Consider the following 24,034-nt stretch of genomic DNA (forward strand, 5'->3'; position numbering starts at 1 on the left):
GAGTGAGCACTGTCACTGAAAGTTTATGTCACTCAAGAATTCATTAAACATTCATTAGCCTCACCTCAGGCAAAGGTGTCCTTGTTTACATATTTGCAGATTTGCATACTCATGCCCTGAACAAGATTTCAAAAATGTTTATGATCCTATGACCACCTCAATTATGAATTCCCAAATAGATAAATAATAAATAAATAAATAAACAAATAAATCCTAATGAATGTGGTCATTTTTTTTTCCTACCTGGTCCTTTATGCAGTTCAAAGTACAAGGTGACATGAAGACAAGTGAAGTGCCAGTTGGGGTGCCTCCATCTCCCTCCTATGAATCTTGATCCAAAGCCAGAAGGGGTTTGGGGCAGGATGCCTGGTCATTTGGAAAGCTGCAGGGGTTGGCCTAGCAGATGGAGAAAGGGGAAGGTTTCAGTGTCTGAATGACATCCTCATCCCCCAACATATGGCTTTAACCATTTTTTTGTGTTTCACAGAGAAACCACAGACTGGAACGTATTTAAATTCTTTGATACGATTTTCGTGAATTTTCAGCAGAAATCCTCCACCGTGGTTCTGGGGTAAGGCAGCACAACACTGGGGATGTGTAATCTGGGAACTGGCCTTTGTGTCTGGTCTAAGTCCTCACTAGTTTCAGATACTCCCAGATATTTTCCAACAAGTCATTAAAATTCCAGCAGTGATGGGCAGAGACGGGTACAACGAGGCATGTTATAGACGATACGCAATTTCTCAGTGTAGATCTGATCAATCTTATTTAACTAACACATAGATAGCAGGGGATATAAACTCTGTTTCCTTCCACCACTTCAATGAAGTCATTAGCTGTGGTATTGCGACGGTCCCATCGGCATTACGTACTCAGCCAGAAAGCTCCTCACAGTTTCAGCATCCAGCTCACTCTGAGGGCAAGTGGCTTTGAGATGAATGCATCCTTTATCTTCTTCTTAAAACCAATATTAGAGGGTTTGTTGCTCAAGTGAATGCCAAAGCCTTCCAGCTCGTTTTCAATTATCTTCTTATGTCTCAACAGTTCAGGACATCCAGAACAACCAGGATCACGTTACATGTTCGGGCTACTGCAATGACTTGACGGCCTCTGCCTCTCCCATCCTTGGCACCCTCAATGATACCTGGGAGATCCAGGAGCTGGATCTTGGCCCCTTTGTATCTGATGACACGGGGCACAGTGGTCAGTGTAGTGAATTCAGGCTGCCACCTCGGAATATACCCCTGCCAAGTTACTGAGCTGGGCTGACTTCCTCATAGTTAGAAAGCCCACAAACCCAGTTCGAGCACCACCTGTCTTGGCTACAACAAAACCTTCCGGCTCACCAGCACCACCACCTGTTGGAGTAATGAGTTGTCCGCGAAGCTTAGCAGAGCGAGTCTTAAGCAGCCCTAAATGGTGTGCTGTGGTCGTGTTCTTTTAGTCCGAGCCATCTCGGCTTCGATCTCCGAGGTGATGGCTAAGGTGCTGCTCCTAGTGGCGAGTCCCCGGGGGTGCAGTGGCCTCCACGCTGACCGCCTCTGTCACATACCCGCCAGCGAACCTGCCAAAGCCATCAGGAGCTACTGCAGTGCGCAGGCGCGGTACTTCCTACTTCTCGCGAAAGTTCAGGGTGTGCGTCTCCTATTCACCGCAACAACGCAGCGCGCGGAAAGGTTTCCTCGCCGACGCCTTTCCCGTTCCCGCGTTTTTGGAGGAAGGTTTTCTGTCATTTCTTTTTTGGGTCCTGGACTGCGTGAGTGAGTTTGGACCTCTGTTCTGGCCCCTATGTGCACACAGGTATGTATTTTCAAAAACCAAATTCTGCACACTGAGTAAAACAAAGCAGAAAGATGAGTTTGTTTGCAAGGCTTACGACCTGCAAAACCGGGAAACCCAAGGCTGCGGGAAACCCAAGGCTGCGGGAGCAATAAGTTTCCTGTTAGTTATTGACTAAAGGTGTTTTGTTTGTTTTTAAACACAACATGATTATATTTTAATACATAACCAAAATACAGAACACTGTAGTAAATTGATGGCAATAAAACAGCATTTCATTTGCATTGTATGACAAATGGTTAACATCCTTAGTCATAAATGAGTTCTTAGAAACTAGTAACAAAGGCATTGATAAGACAAAGGAAATGAAAAAAAAAAAGAAGAAAGTGAAATAACACAAGGGACTAGTAAGGACTAAAGGGGTAAATGCGGAATTTGTCTTTTTCAGCTGAGGCCTGGTGGCCTTCTTCCTTATTTGGCTCAGAGTAGCTGAGTCAGGAACAAGGAATTCCAAAGATGGTGTGAACAGATTTGGCATCTGCGGATTGGCTGGCGTCCTCTGCTAATTTCTGAGAAGAGCTGTAAATTCCTGTAGCTAATGTTAGGTAAGGTTAAGCTTCATTTTTTTTCGTTAATGTGACTGCATTAGCCAACTCCATTTTGTCCCCAACAAAAGTGATTCCATTTTTGTTTTGGTTCTACAGTACACATGTATGTATACACACATCCACACAAGGCCAAAAGTCTGGTGAGCTGGGAGGTCAAGCTCTTTTACAAGAAGGAATTAGAAAGAGACCGATTCCAGAGGATGGATAGCTTCTGAGTCTGAGGCCCCACTCTGGTGGGAAGCCAGTTCTGTCCAAATGCCAGGTTGCAGCTGACAGCACTGGGGGCCTGAGAGACTGGGCTGTGAGAGGAGCTTGAGTGGACAGAGCAGCCTCCATAACCACTCCGGGACTGGTGGCAGGTCCAGCCCTGCCCCAGAAGCAGACATTGGGCCCCGTCTGAGGGTAGGGGGCCTGAAGATCCAAAGTGCTACATGGGACCATTCCTTGGCCCTTCCCTGTGCTCATGCCATGCATGTCAGAGTCCGTGACTCTTCATCTTTCATAATAATTTATAGTGATCACATGTTTGAGGGAGGAATGATATACTGAATATAATAAAATTCAATATGGAAGGTTTCATAAACTGTGGGTCAAGAACCACTAGCAACTTGGCAGATTGATGTGAATTATACTGTTTTCCCTTTCACCATTTATCCATCTAGGCTGTGGTGTTTACAAAGCAGACACTAAAGTGGATATTTAGCAATTGGCCCATTGTCTATGATTTTTGAGGTATTATGGAAAAGGGAAAACTTACAGAATTTAGAGTACGGAAAACTGTAACAATTTGATTTTTATTTTTAAAGTTTTGTTCTAAAAACTGTGGGTCATTAGGTTTGTAGTTAATACTAGAAAAGAGTTTGGCTTTTGTTATGAAAGAGATAGTTCATTCACATACAGAACAAGGTGCATTGATTAGGAGTAATACGTAGTGACTTAGAGTAAACTTTGCCCCCAAAACTCTAATTTGAGCATTTGGCAGGGTTTGGCTGGTACAGCAGAAACAATATGTTATATTTTTAGCTAATCACTTAACAGTTTTTTAGGCAAAATAGAGGCGTGCAGACAAGATGATTCTAAAGATGAGTAAATTTTTAGCTTGTTATACCAATGTAACAGGAGATTCCTACATAGCAGTTGCACAAATAATTGGCACATTTCTGTGACATTTTTTAATGACTTAAGACGCAGAGGCATACTTATAAAATAGATCAACATTCATCTAGCAGTACAGAATTAATAGCTAATATGATCTGGAGTAGAATCAGAATTCAGAAATATCATTAGAGTTGAAATAATGGGCTGAATTCACTAAGAAAGTATTTATATGAGATGTCCAGAATAGGCAAATTCATAGAGACGGAAGATAGGTTAGTGGTTACCAGGGCCTGGGGTAAGTGGGGAATGGGCAGTGACACTAAGGAATGATTTCCTTTTGGAGTGGCAAAATGTTTTGGAATTAGATAATGGTAATGGTTGCATAATTTTGTGCCTATGCTAAAACCCACTAAATTGTACACTTTAAAAGGATGAATTTTTTGGTAAGTGAATTATATCTAAATAAAAACTTTAAAAGGCATTTATGTTTAATAAACTGGGAATAGAAGAAAAACTTGTGAAAAACAGAAGGAAATTGAACACAATGAAGAATTTTTATCTTGCACATGTAACCAGGTGAAACTCTAGTTACATTCTCATTAACTCATGCATTAAAAAATGAATAAAAATAGAAGTATTTTATCTCCATTATTATTAAGCCTTGTTTTAGATATTTTAGCTAAGATATATGTTTTAAATATTCTAACATATTTAAATGCCAGGAAAGAGAAGACCCAATTATATTCAATGCAGATGGTTTGATTGTCTGTATAGAATACACAAAGGATTTAAAATGAAAACAGTTAGATTTGAAAGAATTCAAAAAGGTGGCTGGACAAAAAGAATTGTTTAACAAAATCAGCAGCTTTCCTATATGCTATCAACAAACAAATATAACAAAATGAAATGGAAAAAAGAACTCATTCACAATAGCAGTCTAAAGAATAAAATACTCAGAGTTAAATTCATGAGATATATGCGAAGATGAAGTCCCCTTATATGGGTCTCAGAGATGGATAATTGTAGGAAACTGAATGAAAGCAGTTTTGTGTATTCCCATACATGCATTTTTGTAGGTATAGAATCCAAACAATCCATCAGATTCTCAAATGGCTTTAAGAAACAAAAAAGTTTACATATCATTGCCCATAAAGCAGCAGTATCTAGAATAGTGTCATAAGAATACATTGATAAATAGATAGAATAGCTTGATAGACAAGTTGGAATAGACAGATAAATGGAATCATAAAATAAAAACTAGGAACTAGTATGTTTATGTATTTAGTGTACGGTAAATAATAAAGAATAGGAGAAATGATTAATTTTTAAATAGTTTTCAAGAAAAGAGATATTTAGAAAAAAAATGTAGTTTTCTACTTCTTCCCATACACCCAAATTTCAGATTTATTAAGGATTTTATATAAAAATTAAATCTTAAAAAAGGTATTAGAAGAAAATATAGGTGAATTTTTATGTAAGTGTGGGTCTTGAAGAAGACCTCAAATAAACCATTATTAAGAAATGAATATTCTTTTGAAAACAGGAAAACATAAGAACTTTACATAGAGTATAATAGGCAAATAAGAAATCGGGAAAAGCATTGCAATATATTTGACAAGGTTTAATGTTAATACATAAAATTCTCTAAAAAATACTTCAAAGAGAGAGATCAAAAGGAAAGTGATCAAAGGCCAAGAAAAAAGCAATTTCTAAGAAGAAATACAAATAATCAGTAGACGTATAAAATGTTCAAATGTACTAGTAATCAAAGAAACTCAAATTTAAATAACAATAATATAGCACTGGCTAATACTAAGAAGTCTGATAATATGCAGTGTTTAAGCTAGAGTTAAGAAATGGGCTTTTCCATTTGTACACTGATGATTGGGGTCTAAATTGCCATTCATGTTCCTGAATGGCAATTTGCCAATATCTATCAAAAGCCTTAAAAATGTGCTTAAACTTTGTAATCACTGTTCTCAGAATATCCTACAGAAATAATTGTGTAAATACAAATGTCTATTTGAGAATTGTGTTGAAGCATTTTTTATAATGGTGGGCATTTTAAACAGTATTAAGTAGGTGAAATGAATTATGGCTGTGGCGATAGTGATTTCCAAAGATAGCCATAACAATATTTCCAGTCCCACATGCCCTTCCTTAACTTTGTCACTCCCCCATTTACAGTTTCCCCTCCCCTGAACCTAGGCAGGACTTTGTGGCTCCCTCACTGAATAACATATGATGAAGGTGAAATTGGATGACTTTTAAAGGCAATATGACCTTCCACCTGATTCTCTCACCTTTGGGATTTTTCTTCCTTGAGACCCAGCTTGTAAGGAAGCCCGGACCACATGGCAAGGTCATCTTTAGGTGTTCTAGCAGAAAGCCCCAGTTAAGATTGCTGCCAACAGCCAGCGTCTACTAGTCATATAAGTGAATGAGATTTAAGATAATTCGAGCCTCCAGCCTTTCAGCCACTACTGCTGATTCTAACTAGAGCAGACAAGTTGTTGAGCGCTTCCAAATTGCAGATTTGTGAGCAAAGTAAATGTTGTTTTAAGTCACTACAGTTTGAAGTGGTTTGTTACATAGCCATAGTACCTGGAACAATGTTACATCTAAAACTGGAGTATCATGAAGCTATTTCAAAGGAAAATATAGATGAATAAATATCTTAAAATTTTAAAGATATTTACAAAGTGCAACTTAGAAAAAGGGTAGATCATAAGAGTATATGTAATTATATTTTGTGTGTATATACAAAAATTCACATAAATATCCAACAATCAGCATATGTATGCATAGAAAAGGCAGTTGGGAAAGTATTTACCAAAATGTAGATAGCAGTTGTCTTCAAATGTTTGGAATAAAGGGATGATTTATACTTAATTTATATTCTTGCTTATCTTGGTTATCTTGCTGTGTTTTCTAATTTTCCTACAAGCGAACATTGATCATTTGTTCAATAAGAATGAAATAAATTTGGACTTAAATTAATAATCAACTGGTGGAGTACAAAATATAGAGGAACCTGGCTCAATAGCTGTTCATAAGTAAAAGACAGGTGTTTTAGTTGATTACAAGTTCAAAATCAGCCAACAGTGTGTTGTAACTGCCAAAATGTTAATGCAAACTTAGGTAGCAATTACAAAATTCTAGAGTCCAGAGGACTGGAGACGCACTGAATAGATTACATTTTGAGGCACCACAGTTTTAAGAAAAACAGCAACTGGATCTTTTTCAGAAGAGACTGACCCCGATGGTGCTAAGGTCTGAAGCAGGGTTATATGAGGGACGGTAGAAACAACAGGGAATCCTGTCATGCTAGAAAAGAGAAAACATAACAGATAGAGGTATGGAGAAGTGGGGTTAGACTTCATCTGGATAATTTCAGAGAGCCAAAATTAAACAATAAATGAAAACCTCAAAGAGACAGATTTGGCTCAGTTGAAGACAATACTTCCAATTAAATTGAGCTATTCAAAAACTGAAAGGATAGCCAAAGAATGTAATGAGTCCTTGGTCTCTGGTTTTGAGGTTCCCAGGTGCCAGGATGTTTTTGGAAGAACTCTGCTCTTAGTGGGGAGGTCTGTCTGGGTATCATTCAAAGACCTGTTGCTGTCCAGATCTACAAGTTTCTGTCATAGGATCAGAACCCCAACAATATACTCTGTGGGCAGTACTCTACAGTTACTCTTTAGCATACTTTTTCCTAACAGCCAGATTTTCTGAATTCCCAATCTTTGCTAATTAGCACTGAGTTTGGCAGTGATTTTTCTCAATCAAAGACTCATGTTTCTGAAGATGATGTGTGTCTTAATTAAGTCTCCTCATTAAAACTCCCTAGCTTTGATTACTAGTGTCTGTCTCCACACAGCACAAAATAGACATTTGGCCATTTCTTATGTAATTTTAATTAATTAATTAATTAATTAATTAATTTTTATTTTTGGCTGTGTTGGGTGTTCGTTTCTGTGCGAGGGCTTTCTCTAGTTGCGGCGAGCGGGGGCCACTCTTCATCGCGGTGTGTGGGCCTCTCACTGTCGTGGCCTCTCTTGTTGCGGAGCACAGGCTCCAGACGCGCAGGCTCAGTAGTTGTGGCTCACGGGCCTAGTTGCTCAGTGGCATGTGGGATCTTCCCGGACCAGGGCTCGAACCCGTGTCCCCTGCACTGGCAGGCAGATTCTCAACCACTGCGCCACCAGGGAAGCCCCTCGTATGTAATTTGATTAATATAACAGCTTGTCTTAGCCATTCAGCTCCACAAAGCACATTTTTAGGATTTTGTTTAGATGGGCTGTGTAGATACGCTTCTTATTTACTTCTTTTAAGTGGGGTTCCTGACATACCTGAACACTCTGGTTAGCTCCAGATGTAAGATTTTATCAAGCTGTTTGAAGGGTAAAGATATATTTCTCTTTATTTTCTACACCAATTATGAGGAACTAATTTAAACTGAGCATTTGGAAAGAAAGATAATGTCCTCTTACAAGTTTGGTTAAGACCCGTGTAGTTTACCTATCACCTCTGGCCCTGCCATCTCACTCTCAGATTTCGCAGCATTGATGAATTTCAGGAGTTCTTTGTTTATGGTAAAACATCACCCTTCCTTACTTTGCTAAGACATAGGCACAGGTCTGTCTCTACACACCTAATATTTGGGTCAAATGCTCCTGCATCTCCCTTCACACCTCTCCTTTGGTCTTGAAAATAGGAGATTGGAGGGGTTATAAAATTAAGAGCATACACCCGGAAAATATATGGTTCTATTCTCTTGACTCACATCTAGATACCGTTCAATAATTGAACCCAACATGCAGCACTGAGTCATAGGGGAATTTTATGGTATCTACAAAACATTTAAATTTGATTTGTTAAACTGTACCTAAAATGAATTTAGGCAGTTCTTAATAACGTAATTCAATCAAAATCTTACACAATAATAATAACAGAGAAACTGTGTATAACATTCAGGAGAAAACAAAGATACATGATAGATAAATATAATATTAAATATTCCATTTACTGGAAACAATGTCTCTTTGGAATATAGCTAATAAAACAAAGTATTTGCTGTGCAAATTTAGAAAGACAAATTCCCACTTAGAAGATAAATAATAACAGAAGAAAAAAAGAAGTAGAGATATATATGAATGTATGATATATTTAAAAGTCTTTACTAATCATTTGGAAAGCCTTTTCAGCAAAAATTTACAGTGCAAACTATGTTCAAATGATCTGCACTGACTATTTACTACTAGTTGAGACATAAATCACTTTCAAGCAAAATTATTCCAGGAATAATCCATATATGGCTAACTTTTACTTTAGTAGTTGTGAAAATTCCTGACCTACTTGGCAGATTGGTGAAATGTCCTTTTTCTTGTAGGAAGATACATATAATGGTATATGGGAGAGGACTTGAATTGCTTCCTATTTGCCCCTTTGTATGGGACCCATTCAGTTGGACTTAACACTTAATTTCCACCAGTGACTTTTGTTCGCTTGGTGGGCAGCCCTTGAATGCTATTATTTTTTATTGATTAAGCACAAAATAAACTTTCATCTCACTGACAATTATGAATATGATATAGAAACAAAAACAAACAATACTCCCCCTAAAAAAGAAAAAAACCCCACATTTTAGTTTAGTAATGTTCTCTTAAGTGCAAAGGACTAGAAGATGAACATAGTAATAGAACATAATGCTCTGTTCATTTTCCCCTGGGAGTAGTTATATATTTACCTAAATTGTGGATTGGGAGAATCTCAAGTTTGGAAGTCAGATTTGTAGTTATTACTCAGCGTATGTTGAGACATCATGACCATGTTTTCAGCTTTCTTATCACCGTCTCTGCCTTTGCTCTACCCCTTTGTCTTACTCTATGGCAGGTTGTAGTAATGGCTGAATTGTTGGGTTTTGGAATATGATGACCTTGGTCCCATCCCAGCTCTATCACCAGCTGTGTGACTTGGACAAGTTACTTAACATTCTTACGTTCTGGATTCTTTATCTTTAAAAGAGTGATAATACTCCTACCTCATGATTTTGTGAAGATTAAATAGACTAAAGCAAGTACAGTGCTTAGTGAAAGGCATTGTGGAGGCTGTAGTGTAGGGCTCAATGATTATAGCCATTATTACTATTATTACTTTAACAATGTTTGGTGTACACAAAGGGAAGAAATAGCAAACCTTGCTCTTTGCACTGATTCTGCTCTCCATTAGTTTAGGGGTGACTGAGCAGAATTTTCTATGTGCTCTGTTGTTGCTGTTGTTCATTTTTATGCATTTCAGAACTTTTTTCAGAAGAATAATGTACCAGTCTTGAAAATTCACTCATAAAAGTAGCATCTGCCAGCCATATCCGTAAGAAACTCTTCTAATTTACAGGAACCAGGTGTCTGAAATTTGAGATATAGTGCCCTTCAGAAGGATTTCTTTATTTAGTGATGCAAAATTTTCTAGTAAATTATTTCAAAGAAATCAAAATAATATTTTGTCTCTATAAAAGTAAAAATATTTTATTTTTATTTTTATTTATGATTTCTTTAGTTCCAAGAAAACACAGATATCATTTGGAGCAAGATTAAGTGAGAATCTAGGTTCAACTATAAACTTGTTGATAACATCAGTGGTTCCCAAACCTGGCAGCTCATCAAGATACTCTGGGGAGCTTTTTAAAATAAAGACTTATGTAAAATCTTTGTCCACTGGGAGTTCACTTGATGTAGGAGGAGGTGGGGATCTGGCTGCAATGTGGACTAGTGGAGATCTTGTACCTAGGCAGGAGGGAATGAGTATACCAGAAGAGGACTAAAGCTAAGAACACGTGAGGTTGTTAGACCTGCACATCCTTCCTATTGCTCTGAGTTTTACCATGAGCCCTTTGAATTTCCTTAATTTGGCAAAGCTATTGACAATTAGTTGTCCAGTTGTGGTCATTAATTTTTCAAGTGCCATCAACATGTCCCCTCAAGGGTAAGAATCCTTGGGCTGTGAGAGTATTTTGCCTCAGAGGCAGCTTGAGTGACCCAGGAGGCATAGAACCATGAATGGGCCAATATCTTCTATGTTTGACCAGTATTCTCAGTGAATATATCTGATTTAAGCATCTGCTTTAAAGATGCCTACTTCATTCTGAGTATGTGGATGGTTTGTGGAGGGTTTAAAGGATTATTCTAACACAGAATATCCAGCTTACACAACCTCCGAAACTATCAACTTAAGAGCTGACAAATGTTCAAAATGGCCACAACACTTTACAGTAACTCTCACCAAAATGTGGAGTCTGGTTCCCCATCCCTTAAATCTGGGGCTTGCCTTGTGACCTTTGGTACACTGAATGTAGTACAGATGATGAGGTTACAGGTCATATGAGTTATGAGCCTAGACCTCAAGGGGCCTTGTAGCTTCAACTTTGTGGCTTGTAGAACCCTGTTGCCACCATATGGGTGTGCCAGCCTGGTGGATAAGTAGAGACCAGTGGCACATTTGCACCCATACCCCTGATGGAAAACAGCCTGATATGTGAGCCTAGAGTGATCCAGAGGCCATGTTAGATCATTTGGCCACCAGCTGCCCTTCTTCATTCTCCCTGAGTCCAGAGGGATTAAGCTAAGCAGACCCAGACCACAGAATGCTCCTAACTTGACTATAGAATCATGAGCTAAATAAACGTTGCTTAAATCCAGTGGGTAGAATGCTATATAGCAAAAGCCAACTAATACACCTGGAACAGTCCTAGTTTAGATCTGTTGTCATGGTGTAATTATTAGTAAGGCCTCCTTTCATTCTCAAAACTATCCTTGTTCAAGTATAAGTTATACAATCACTTTAAGTAAATAGTACCACTATCTAGTCATTTGCCAAGCAAATTTTACATTTAAAAATGTAAATTAAAATTAGATAAGAGTTATTTTCTGGTTTAAACTCCTTAAGTGAATTCCTGTTTTATTAAGAATAAAATTCAAACTCCTTTCATGATCTACAAAGTCGTAAATAATCTGGCCCTGTTCCCTTCTCTGTAGACTTCTCCCTCTGGTTGCACAGTCCAGAACACTGGCCTCCTTTCTGTTCCACAGACAGGTGAAGTTTTTTCTTAGAACCTTGGACTTTGGTTTTTCTTCTGTTTCTAATGTCCTTTCTCCTGCCCTACGCAAGCAGCTTCTTCTGATCTTTGGTGCTCCGCTCAATGCCACAACCTCTGAGACCCTTCCCTGACCCTCCACTAAAAGACCTCACCTCAGTCTTAACCACAGCTCACTCTTCATTTCCATCATATAGTTTATCACAAAATGTAACTTGAAAAAATGTTAGTTAACTTGATACCATTAATCTCTCCCACTAACAAGTAAACTCCTTCAGAGAATTGAATCGCAAGGACTTAGTGTAGAGCACCTGGCAGAAAGGAGTGAAATAAATATTTGGTGAATAAGTGCTGTGTGTGCTCAACTTTGGACTTAGAATTGACAGTCCTGGATTTGAGTTTCTCATGTTTCTAGGGTGTTTTATTTTGAATAAGTCACTTACCCTTGTGGCACTTGTTTCATCATTTTGAACGTATGGAAAATGGGATATTAAGTGGGATAATGAATGTAGGGTGCAAGGTTGGTTGGAATGTGTTATTACATGTCAGCCATTATTGCTGACATTTCTCTGCAAGTGATGTGATCCTTTTTACATCAAATAGATATTTACTTAAAATGTATTTCTAAATAGAGATTAAGTGCTTTCCTTAAGGTTCAAGGTCTTTGCTTGCTTGTATTTATCTCAAAAGTGAAGAAAGCACTGCCAATCCCACCCCATCCTATCCTGTGTCTGAATTATTATTTCTTTGGCGAGTCTGATTGAGCTGAAGGCAAAATAACAGTTGTGGCTCGTCCTACTATCAGTCTTGTCTTCTGTCATTCGTTTCTCGTCTTTCAGATTACAGCCTTTTTTAAAAAAGCTCATTTTGAAACAAACAGACTAGTTCTCCTTGCAAGTGTTTTTCCTGACAACTGAAACAGTATCTTAGACTGATAATCTCATCATACCACCTCAGCATAGCTTTGAAAATGATGAGATTTGCTACTGATTTGATGTGGAATGATTACAAGACTGGAATTATGGGGATCAAAAAGCCAGTGCTGTTTTCAAAGAAATGCTTCTGCATCTCAGTACGTGTAGCTAGTGAAATTATTCTATTAATAAATAAAGCAACTAATGCATAGATATACTGATATATTACATATATTATATTTAACAATGGCCTTTTGAAATCATTAATACGTAGAACAATTCAAATAAAGGTGAACAAACTATATTTGTAATATATTTTTTCCCAAAGGTATATTTATAACATATATAAATGACATATTTTTTATGTTTATAAAGTACCCTAAATACTCTCTGTTAAACAGGACAGACCATGAGCAAGACTGTGATATTGACAGTTTGGGCCTTAGTTTTCCTCCCTTCATTTGACATCCCTTGCCAAGTAGAGCATAAATAACTCACATTCAGGATAGCTAGTATTTTCCCTCTTTTTATTTTTAAACTGAAAGTGTAACATATGCACATAGTAAACCTTTCAGACACTACAAAGGTGTTTATGGTACAACATCAGTCCCCCTCTCACTGTAGTTCCTTATTCCTCCAGTGCCCACTGGAAGTAACCTCTGCTAACTTTTTTCTACATGTCTGTTCTATGCATATGCATACATAGTCTACATACATGTAGATGATGTTTATCTTAAGCATCAAGAAGAATCTCTTCACTCCCAAATGGTTCTTGCCTTTGGACAACTTTCTTAACCTTTGTTATCTCAGATGCTTCATCTATATAATTAACCCACCTTCATAGAGTAAATTTGGGATAAATTGGTCATTATGCATGAATCCCCTGGAAGAGTATCTGGTACAAGGGAGATACTCTGTGTTAGCTATTATTGTGTTCACATTTTCGCCCAAGATCTTGCATCACTGACTGACATAATTACATTTTAATAGGGGTATTTAAATTTTGAATCCAAATGATTTCAACTGAAAAAAGTTCTGTGGTACAGACTATAAATAAAGTCTCACGCATAGACATATTTTTACCAAATTCAAAAGAGGATTAAAAAATCCTTTAAACATGAACTTAGAATACACAGCTTATTTACTACAGAGCACAATTTGCCTTTTCTTAGATGCCTTTGCTCAAATGGTAAATGGTGGAAGAAAATGAAGCAATACAGATGGGGGCTTTCTATATTTCTTTGCATTACTCATTTGTTCATTTATTCATTTAAAATATATTTATTTTACACTTATTCTATATTAGACACAAACCTAGGTGAATAAGAGGCAAATAAAATAACCACAGTTGCTATTATCATGGAGTTTATAGGATGGTGGGGAAAAATTTACTAGTGAAATAATTACATATATGATATTAAAACAAAAGGTAAAATGCAAGATGTATTTGTGCGTGTGTATAACCTAGTCTATAGTAAGGTGTGACAAAGGCCCTTTCAGTGGAAGTTTGAAGGAAAAAGATTTTGATCTAAGAATTTTATTTCCAGCCAATTTGTCATTCAGTTCTGAAGGCAACCAAGAGTTATTTTCTGTTATTGAAAGGCTTATAAAATATACCACTCATATATTCTAAAACACATTGTTGGATGATGTATTCCAGTAGAATAACTTTCTCCTTCTCCTCTTTTCTTGACAAAGCCCTTACTATTCCTGTCCTTACAGAAATCTACAAAGTCAGTTGGAATGCTTATCCAGTTGCATTTTGGAACACAAATCTTTGTTTACTTTATTTCATTTCTTACTTTATAGGGTTTGTGTTAATTTATGCTACTGTGCTTTTCATTTTAGTGTGTATTATTAATAATCATTTAAATTTTATATATAATAATAATATACATTACAGATGTTAGGCTTGTGGTTTATCTATGAAAATAAAAACAATTATTTAAGTCCTCATACCATCATTTGATATGTCTCATGTTGATGCATATTTTGATATTACAAAGGTAAGCTTTTGCTATAAGACAATCTGCTGCAATGAATAAGTGCATACATCTATATCATTTTTTTACTTCTGGAAGCATATCTGAAAAATATGTCATATGTTGGATTGTGGTGTCAAAGTTCTCTGTAATTTTGATAGTTATTGCCAAATTTTTGTTCATAAGAATTGCACCAATACATATTACAATCAGCAATATATAAGGATGCCTGTTTCCTCATAGTCTGTTTTCTCAAATTTTCAGTTTTTGCAAATATGATAAGATCAAATGGCATCTCAAAGTAAGTTTATCTTTTTCATTATAGATAAGTTTGAGCATCTGTTTATGTGTTTAACAGCTACTTGCATTTCCTTTTCCTTTCATAACCTTTGCCCATCTTTTATTTTTGTAATTTAGTTTTAGCAACTTATATATTCTAGCAAGAGTTGTTCTTCGTCTGTATTAGAATCACAAATATTTTTCCTGGGTTGCCTTTTGAGTTCACTTATGGCATTTCTTGACATGCACTTTTTTTTTTTGGTAGTGAAAGTTATCGATCTTTTCTTTGAGAACTTCGGAATTTTTTTTTCTTAACATCTTTATTGGAGTATAATTGCTTTACAATGGTGTGTTAGTTTCTGCTTTATAACAAAGTGAATCAGTTATACATATACATATGTCCCCATATCTCTTCCCTCTTGCGTCTCCCTCCCTCCCACCCCTCTAGGTGGTCACAAAGCACTGAACTGATCTCCCTGTGCTATGCGGCTGCTTCCCACTAGCTATCTGTTTTACGTTTGGTAGTGTATATATGTCCATGCCACTCTCTCACTTTGTCCCAGCTTACCCTTTCCCCTCCCCGTATCCTCAAGTCCATTCTCTAGTAGGTCTGCATCTTTATTCCCGTCTTGCCCCTAGGCTCTTCATGACCATTTTTTTTTCTTTTTTAATTTCCATATATATGTGTTAGCATACGGTATTTGTTTCTCTCTTTCTGACTTACTTCACTCTGTATGACAGACTCCAGGTCCATCCACCTCACTACAAATAACTCAATTTTGTTTCTTTTTATGACTGAGTAATATTCCATTGTATATATGTGCCACATCTTCTTTATCCATTCATCTGTCGATGGACACTTAGGTTGCTTCCATATCCTGGCTATTGTAAATAGAGCTGCAGTGAACATTGTGGTACATGACTCTTTTTGAATTATGATTTTCTCAGGGTGTATGCTCAGTAGTGGGATTGCTGGGTCATATGGTAGTTCTATTTTTAGTTTTTTAAGGAACCTCCATACTGTTCTCCATAGTGGCTGTATCAATTTACATTCCCACCAACAGTGTAAGAGTGTTCCCTTTTCTCCACACCCTCTCCAGCATTTATTGTTTGTAGATTTTTTGATGATGGCCCTTCTGACTGGTGTGAGATGATATCTCATTGTAGTTTTGATTTGCATTTCTCTGATGATTAATGATGTTGAGCATTGTTTCATGTGTTTGTTGGCAATCTGTATATCTTCTTTGGGGAAATGGCTATTTAGGTCTTCTGCCCATTTTTGGATTGAGTTGTTTGTTTTTTTGATATTGAGCTGTATGAGCTGCTTGTAAATTTTGGAGATTAATCCTTTGTCAGTTGCTTCATTTGCAAATATTTTCTCCCATTCTGAGGGTTGTCTTTTCATCTTGTTTATGGTTTCCTTTGCTGTGCAAAAGCTTTTAAGTTTCATTAGGTCCCATTTGTTCATTTTTGTTTTTATTTCCATTTCCCTAGGAGGTGGGTCAAAAAGGATCTTGCTGTGATTTATGTCATAGAGTGTTCTGCCTATGTTTTCCTGTAACAGTTTGATAGTGTCTGGTCTTACATTTAGGTCTTTAATCCATTTTGAGTTTATTTTTGTGTATGGTGTTAGGGAGTGTTCTAATTTCATACTTTTACATGTACCTGTCCAGTTTTCCCAGCACCACTTATTGAAGAGGCTGTCTTTTCTCCACTGTATATGCTTGCCTCCTTTATCAAAGATAAGGTGACCATATGTACATGGATTTATCTCTGGGCTTTCTATCCTGTTCCATTGATCTATATTTCTGTTTTTGTGCCAGTACCATGCTGTCTTGATTACTGTAGCTTTGTAGTATAGTCTGAAGTCAGGGAGTCTGATTCCTCCAGCTCCGTTTTTCTTTCCCACAATTGCTTTGGCTATTCAGGGTCTTTTGTGTTTCCATACAATTTGTGAAATTTTTTGGAGAACTCTGGATTTTGAATCATGGTTTGAACATCCTTTCCCACTCCAAGTTTACATGTGAATTCACCGTAGTTTCCTCCAGTACTTCTATAGTTTCTTTATTTTTTTACAATTAAATTTTTGCTTATAATTATTACTCGTGCAGTGTGTCAGAAAAGAATCCACTCTAAATTTATTCCAGATTTCTGTGGGAGCAGAAATTGGAGCCCAAAGCCTGTGAAGGAGATTGGGCTCTGGTGAATGCCAATATCACTGAAGAGGGTTCTCAGAGGGCTACAGCCTAGGAGGAAGTGTGAAATGGATATAGAAAGGCCGTCATAGAGACTGATGTCAACTCTGGAACATTTCAGTTTCTAGGAGTGGGTAAAGATAATCCCATGTTTATACTGCTCCTAGCAGAAACTAAAGATAAATCACCTCTGGTAAAAGCTGACATCAGTTTAAGCCTCAAATAAAATTATTTATATAATCAATTTTGCAAATACAATGGTAACATAATAAAAACTATTCAAGTTATGAAGGTGCATGAGGAGAAGAGATTGAGTGAAAGAAACCCAGCAGAAATAAGCAATGGAAAAGACTTGTGGGGCTCCAGATAATGGAGCCATCAGAGACCCCCAAATAACAAGTTTACTGTGTTAAAGGAGATAAAATATGAACTTAAAAATTTGATAGGGAACTAGACACCATAAAAAATAGAAATTTTAGGACCAACAAATATAATAACCAAATTTAGAAACAATTGGTAAAGATTTCTCAGTATATTAGATATAGATGATGAGAGCATTTGTGAACTAATATATGGGTCAGAAGAAAATACCCAGAATGACATGGATAGGTCAAGACTGAAAATAAGTAAGAGAGTGTAAGGTACACAAGTGAGGCATTCTAATTTAAGTAGGATTGTTGAGAGAAAGAACATAATATTAAAAAAGATGTAAGAAAATGTCAAGTACAGATGAATTAAAAAAAAAAAAGATTATCTTGAAAGCAGCAATAATCCCTGGCAGGTGATTTCTTGCTAGAAAAAAAAATGTGATCTTAAAGGTAATGGAATAGTAACTTCAAAATGCCAACCGGAAATCCTTTACTGAGTGAAAAAATTCACTGAGAATGAAAGTGAGTTAATAAATGTTCGGTTGAACAAAAACTGTGAACATTTGTCATCAGTAACATGACACCAAATAAAATGCTAAAGGGTTTTATTCAGGCAGCAGAAAAACTTTTCCAGATGGAAACTCAAAGATGCAGGAGGAAATAAAGAGCAATGAAAATAGAAATTGTGTGGTCAAACCACGTTACTCTCCATTTTTATTTTAGTCTAAATTCTATAATTAGATGATTTCAGTCTAACTGACTTTTTTTGAAAATGATTTCTCCAACAGTTTTCTAAGTAGATCCTCAAGAAAGTTCATGGAAACAGTACTTCTAGAATTATTGTATGTTACATTTGTCTGGATAATAAACCCTGCGCTTTTCTTTCTTTCTCTGATCATCTTTTGGATGTTGCTCCTGTCTATTCTGTTATTATCTGCTGCTGCAGAGAAGTTTGAAGCCTGCCTTGTTCTTTTTTTCCCCCTCTTTCTCCTACGTGTTTCTGTATTGTTAAGGTTTAATAACTTGACTGGGATATAGCTTAGTGTTGGTCATTCTGGCTCACTTTTAGCTAGCTATGATGTGCTCTTCCAGTTTCAGAAAATGAAAATTTTCTGGAATGGAATATTTAAATATTATAGATTTTTGTCTTTTTTTTTCCTTTGGAGACTCCAGTTATGCATGTATTAGCTTGTTTTGCTTGTCTTTTTAAATATAGTCTCTCTGACTCTTCTCAACTTTCTTTAACTCCATTTCTTCACGTTTGACACAAATTTGTACTTACTCTGTCACTTACTATATTTTCATCAGTTTCTGTTCTTTGTGTTCCTTCAAAATCTGTCTTCATTTCTGGGATTGTTTATATTCCTTCTAACTTCTTTCCCAAGTTCTAACAGCTCACACATTATTTCCTCTGCTATCTCACCATCTTTGTTCTGAGTTCTTGTATTTCTGCTTTATGACTTCCTTCACAACAGAGATGGCTTTATTAATTTTTTTTTAATTGGGACAGCTGGTACAACTTTCATCTAGCTTATGGATTTACTTGCTAGTGAATGGTCTTTGTAAGTTTTGCTGTTATTTCTCCCATTTTTTAATGGTATCCTCTAAATACTCAGTTTAGATATGCTACACCTCCCTGATGTCTGGTACTTTTGTTGGCTTACTCTTGTTTTTATAGTGCTCTCCAAAATTCAAGTATTTGTCCTGAGTCAGAACTTCACTATGAGAGTTCTTGTGTATGCTCTATTTGAGCTTATCTGTCATTTCCATCCATATCTTTACAGTGTTCTCATTGTGTGTCAGTCTTTGCACTGAGCTTTGGGGATGTAACAGTGAACAGTAAAGGCAGGTCTTCTTCTTTCATAGCGTTTATAAGATTAGCAAAGGAATAAAATAAGTGAATTCAATACAGTGCATGCTAAGTATGTACTATGAGAGGAGAAATATAGGATACTATGGAAACATACTACAAACATTAAACATTTAGATTCTTCTGATAGGCCTTGCACAAGTTGCACAAGTCCTATATTTCGGGGAGAGTTAAGGATTCTCTCATAAGTTTCTAGTATTTGGAAGAGTCGTGAAAAGATTCCTAGAGGAAGGAACATCTACACTGAGACTCAGCTCGAACTAAGAGTGTTCTAATTCTAAGCTGAAGTAACTGTTCATGATAGTATATAAAGGCAAGAGAGAGTGCAAAAGAGCATAATATTGGTGGATGAATGAGTTTTGTTGCTCTGTTACCATTTTGTGAATCCATCAGTAGAGAAAATCAATGAAGCTTTTTATTTTAGAGGCACTATTTGGATTTTAAATAGGATTTGTTAGCCCCTTGTAGAACTGTCTTCAGAAGCAGGAAAAAGTGGGAAATGCTTTTAAAAAATATTCTATGAGAAACCTTAGATTAAATAGTTAGATTAAACTTAGAGTTAGCAGGTAAATATGATACTTTGGCTGATGTTCCATTAGGATTTGGAAAATTCTTTCTTTGGAAAATCCTTGTTGGTTAACGTTCTTGCTCTTATTCTTAGTAACTATCCCATTGTGATCATTTCTCAACAGGATCCTTCCAGTATTTGTCTGCCTAGCACCTGCCCCAGTTGGACTTTAAAATAACTCTAGGCTAATGTGAAAGCAGCTGTTGAGGGCCTTCAGTATCATTCCTTTGAAAGCAGTATTTTAGGCCCTCATATGTAGATTCTTGCTGTTTCACAACATAGGCTGCTATTAATCTTTCTTTCCCTTTAACAGTTATCACTTCCATAAGACTATATTAATTTTTCCAGTATTTCTCCACTGCACTAAAAAATCCTATAAGGAAAGACAACATTTTTGTCCAGGAGTTGCCAGCCAGTTGCGACAATTATATTATCCATGTGGCAAATTTCCAGCTTGTCAGCTGCAGTACAGCATTCAAGCTGGCTTGCTAGATCCTTTAATTTGTTTCTGTGTTTAAAGAAAGTACATAAACATTAACCAACCTATCATATTTATGCCACAATGTCAAAGTCTTGTTATAATTAAATACTCCGAGTATTTCCTTTTATGTAAGAAATAGAAAGCATGTTTGGGCAACTGTAAATGTGTTTTTTATTTTTAGAGTAGAAACTACAGCTTGTTTACTTAATTGGTTTGGCAAGAAAAAAACTGTTAGGAGAAAAACAGAACAACTAATCCAAGATCTCTTCTTATTTATCCTATATTTCCAAATAGAAGCATTTGATCCTTTTTAGAGCTGAGGACACACACCTGCAGAGACTAGAAATTTGCAAATTATAATGAACTAAAAGAAATGGTGTGAATCCTTCTTAGAGAGAAGTCAGAATAAGAGAATAATCTGAAAAATATGAATTAAGCTGTTTTTAAAACTGTGATTCTGTTTTAAAGTGTCTTGAGTGAATAAGGGAAAGTTAAAGAAGGTAGTATTTTATTCCTGGAACTGTAAGTTGCAAACTCCTCTAGGGTCAAACTGGGGAAAGACAGAGGGATAAAAGGGGGGTCAAATAAATGTACTCATTTGGTACTGCCAAGTTAACTTTCTGTTTCTGAGCTGGTAGATGTTTGCGCCTTTTCTCTCATGTGCACTTTCATAGGTTTCTGTGATGTAGGGGTGTAATTTTCTCTGGCTCCTACCTTTCCTCCTACCATCTCCTGGTTTTCTGGGGATGTACTTTACCTAGACTTTTTCTGTTTATGCTGTGCAGTGTGGTGCTAAAGAAACATTGAACTTGGCTGCCTGAGTTCAAATCCTGGTTCTACTACTTGCTAGCTGTGTGACCTTGGACAGGTTACTTAACATATCTTGCTTCAGTTTTCCCATCTGAAAGTGGGATGATAATAAATAGAAGTAACGTCATAGAGCTGCTGAGAGGAAATTATATCTATATACCTATGTATTTGCCTGCCTGCCTACCTGCCTATCTATGCCTCCATATATCCGTCCACTAATCGCATGGTAAACATATTGTAGTATTCATTATCATTATTATTATTTTCACTGTAAGAAAATTTCCAATGGCTTCAGTCTACCTTTCTCTCACATGTTCCTCTATTGATCCACAGGAAGAGCTCCTGCCTTCTTTACCAGGTGTAAACTCTAGAGATGTAAGTGATGCCTAACATGGCAGCAACCTCTGATCTGCTCATTTTGCTCCTTTGGCCCAGCTATCTGCTGTCTCTGCCTTTTAGACTTTCCAGTCAACTGGTCTACCTCTAACCTCAGGAGACACATGTTGTTTTCTGGGTAGTCCTGTAGAAGACCCTTAAGGTTAGAAGCGGGTCCTACATGGTACTGGAAGGTAGTGGAAGATGCCATAAGTTACAAATATTAGAAAGGAAAAAGAGAAATCTGTCATTATTACCAAATGGCATGATTTTGTACATAAAAATCCAAAACAAACAAAATATTGAGTTGAGACGTATATTTACTGTTTCTTGCCTTATTCCACCGGCTGGACCATCCAGTGCCATGTTGAGTAGATGTGGTGATCGTGAACATCCTTGTTCGATGTTATATTCCACCTAGACCTTTTTTTTTTTTTAAACTATAAAATTATGGATTAATCTACTTTAACAGTGAAAGGCCTATTGATATTTTGGAAGTTGAGTTTTTAAACAAATTGTCCAGTCAGTTCCTCTAAATTTTTTAATTTATTGACATAAAGTAGTTTTTACTATTTTTTTAATGTTTGTGGGGTATGTAATGCTGTCCTTTTTCCTTTGTGATGTTGTTATTCTGTATCTTCCTTGTTTTTTCTCCCCTTGAGTAGTGTTGCCTGAGGCTCATCATTTTATTAGTCTTTTTAAAAAACACGGTTTTAATGTTTTTGATTTTCTCTATTGTATGTTTATTTTCCATATCATTGATTTCTGTTTTTAGTTGTATTTATTTTTTATTGGTGAGTTTTACTATGTCGTTCCTTTCCTTGATTCTTTTCTTTAATTCTTTATTAGAGTATAATTGCTTTACATTGTTGTGTTAGTTTCTGCTGTATAACAAAGTGAACCAGCTATATATATACATATACCCCCATATCCCCTCCCTCTTGTGTCTCCCTCCCACCCTCCCTATCCCAGCCCTCTGGGTGGTCTCAAAGCACGGAGCTGATCTCCCTGTGCTATGCGGCTGCTTCCCACTAGCTGTCTATTTTACATTTGGTACTGTATATATATCAGTGCCACTCTCACTTCGTCCCAGCTTACCCTTCCCCCTCCCCATGTCCTCAAGTCCATTCTCTATGTCTGCATCTTTATTCCTGTCCTGCCCCTAGGTTCTTCAGAACCATTGTTTTTTTTTAAGATTCCATATATATGTGCTAGCATACGGTGTTTGTTTTTCTCTTTCTGACTTACTTCACTCTATATGACAGACTCTAGGTCCATCCACCTCACTACAAATAACTCAGTTTCGTTTCTTTATATGGCTAAGTAATATTCCATTGTGTATATGTGCCACATCTTCTTTATCCATTAATCTGTCGATGGACACTTAGGTTGTTTCCATGTCCTGGCTATTGTAAATAGAGCTGCAATGAACATTTTGGTACATGTCTGTTTTTGAATTATGGTTTTATCAGGGTATATGCCCAGTAGTAGGATTGCTGGTTCGTATGGTAGTCCTATTTTTAGTTTTTTAAGGAACCTCCATACTGTTCTCCATAGTGGCTGTATCAATTTACATTCCCACCAACAGTGCAAGAGAGTTCCCTTTTTCCCACACCCTCTCCAGCATTTATTGTTTGTAGATTTTTTGATGATGGCCATTCTGACTGGTGTGAGGTGATACCTCATTGTAGTTTTGATTTGCATTTCTCAAATGATTAGCAGTGCTGAGCATCCTTTCATGTGTTTGTTGGCAATCTGTATGTCTTCTTTGGAGAAGTGTCTATTTAGGTCTTCTGCCCATTTTTGGATTGGGTTGTTTGTTTTTTTGATATTGATCTGCATGAGCTGCTTGTATATTTTGGAGATTAATCCTTTGTCAGTTGCTTCCTTTGCAAATATTTTCTCCCATTCTGAGGGTTGCCTTTTCGTCTTGTTTATGGTTTCCTTTGCTATGCAAAAGCTTTTAAGTTTCATTAGGACCCATTTGTTTATTTTTGTTTTTATTTCCATTTCTCTAGGAGGTGGGTCAAAAAAGGATCTTGCTGTGATTTATGTCATAGAGTGTTCTGCCTGTGTTTTCCTCTAAGAGTTTAATAGTGTCTGGCCTTACATTTAGGTCTTTAATCCATTTTGAGTTTATTTTTGTGTATGGTGTTAGGGAGTGTTCTAATTTCATTCTTTTACATGTAGCTGTCCAGTTTTCCCAGCAAAACTTATTGAAGAGGCTGTCCCTCTCCCTTGGATCTGACCTCCGAAGCCTGAGCCTCAGCTCCCAGCCCCCGCCCGCCTGGCAGGTGAGCAGACAAGCCTCTCAGGCTGGTGAGTGCTGGTCGGCACTGATCCTCTGTGTGGAAATCTCTCCACTTTGCCCTCTGCACCCCTGTTGCTGTGCTCTCTTCTGTGGCTCCAAAGCTTCTCCCCTGTCACCCCCTGTCTCCACCAGTGAAGGGGCTTCCTAGTGTGTGGAAACTTTTCCTCCTTCACAGCTCCCTCCCAGATGTGCAGGTCCCATATCTATTTTTTTGTCTCTGTTTTATCTTTTTTCTTTTGCCCTACCCAGGTACGTGGGGACTTTCTTGCCTTTTGGGAAGTCTGAGGTCTTCTGCCAGCGTTCA

At 37.0% G+C, this 24,034-nt stretch overlaps 1 pseudogene; it reads right to left on the bottom strand.

Annotated features, from left to right (window-relative positions):
- Window positions 1-396: 396 nt before the first annotated feature.
- Window positions 397-2,861, bottom strand: LOC137768332 (developmentally-regulated GTP-binding protein 1 pseudogene; annotated as a pseudogene).
- Window positions 2,862-24,034: the final 21,173 nt, after the last annotated feature.

The sequence above is a fragment of the Eschrichtius robustus genome, chromosome 8 (genome assembly GCF_028021215.1).
Source record: "Eschrichtius robustus isolate mEscRob2 chromosome 8, mEscRob2.pri, whole genome shotgun sequence".
Taxonomy (NCBI): Eukaryota; Metazoa; Chordata; class Mammalia; order Artiodactyla; family Eschrichtiidae; genus Eschrichtius; species Eschrichtius robustus.